This window comes from Mus pahari, chromosome 17 (assembly GCF_900095145.1).
Source record: "Mus pahari chromosome 17, PAHARI_EIJ_v1.1, whole genome shotgun sequence".
NCBI classification, from domain to species: Eukaryota; Metazoa; Chordata; class Mammalia; order Rodentia; family Muridae; genus Mus; species Mus pahari.
The window spans coordinates 59,208,875-59,210,489 of record NC_034606.1 but is presented as its reverse complement, the minus strand read 5'-3'; positions in this window follow the sequence as shown (position 1 = coordinate 59,210,489).

Below are 1,615 nucleotides of genomic sequence, written 5' to 3'. Positions count from 1 at the left end.
AAAAAAAAAGAAAAAAAAAGAAAAGTAACTAAGACACACTTTGTCTAGGAACATAAGATACATTGAGTGAAGGCTATCCTGGTAGTGGTAATAAGCTACAAGCTGTATAAAATGTAACAGTTCCTTCAGATCCAGGAAAAGTCAAGTTTTCTAGAGATTTCATTCTTAGATGTTTCTCAAAGTCCCTGCATCTTCAGAGTTCACATCTGCGTGTCTGTTTGTGAAAGACTTTAAATTTTAAGAAAACATTTCCAGGTAGGAAAAAGACACAATCTAAAGCTCCCATGTCAACCAGAAAGGCCACCACAAAAACGTTTATTATGAGAAGATATTCAAACTAGATGCCTTCCTCTTCAGTTCAGATCTGCCTTCAGAACTTTCAGGAAAGCCCTGCAAATGCTCGAATTCCTAAGGTGAATGTGTTCAAGCCACGGGAAGGAATGTTAGCACAGTAGAGTCATGCACATATCCAAACAGTATCCATTGTGCTAGATAAGGAAATATTTCCACCCCAAACACCGGTGTCTCTTTTTGGATGATGGGTTCAGTTCATAAATAAAGTTGTTCCTTAGCTCCTCAAACATCAAAGAACTGATGAGAGACAAACAATTCAGAAGAGAAAACATTCATTTTGATGGCAGAATGAAACATTCCACATCTAGGTGACTTCAGAGACAACTGGTGAACCTGAGGGTGGAAAGTCAGAAAGAATTACCCCTGAAAACAAATAGTTGAATATGTGAGTTGTTCTGTAGTCAATCTAATTTATTAAATCAATGTATATGAACCCAAACTACAGTTTTTCTTTGTTTTTTATCCAGCTATTACTTTGGAAATTATTTTCTTTAATAACCAAGCTATATATTTTGTCTGAGAAATATAACATCTGGTTTAAGTAGTTGTGCATGATAATTTCCAAAATAATCATTATCCACTACTGAGCACCTGTCCCCCAGTGATCATTAATGTGTTTTTAAAAAAAGATTTATTTGTTTATTTTCTGTATATGAGTACACTGTAGCTGTGAGCTCTCATGAATTTAGTACCTCTGCTTGTTCTGACCCAAAGATTGATTTATTATTATAAATAAGTACACTCTAGTTGTCTTCAGATGCACCAGAAGAGGGCGTCAGATCTCATTACAGATGGTTGTGAGCCACCATGTGGTTGCTGGGATTTGAACTCTGGACCTTCAGAAGAGCAATCAGTGCTCTTCCCTGCTGAGCCATCTCACCAGCACTATTAATGTGTTTCTCACCATACTGAGATCCTATGCAAGCAGGGACATGATTGGTTAACTAGTTATTTTTAGCACATCATCTAAATAGGTGCTTCTTATGAGTGAAAAAAATGAGGATAAAATACAGCTATACTAATGTTACCCTTGTGAGCTACTATGACTGAATTTATTCCATCTAGATAAAAGAAAACAGAAACAAACAAACAAACAAAAACCAAATAAAAAAAAAACCCAAAAAACCAAAATTGGAACTTTGGGTTTTAAGAGATGATTATTGGATGTTAAAACCTCCCAGATCTTAAAGGAGAACAAGAAGATGGCTATGGTGGGTGTAGTGGTTATTCCTGGTTGTCAACTTGACTATATTTGAAATGA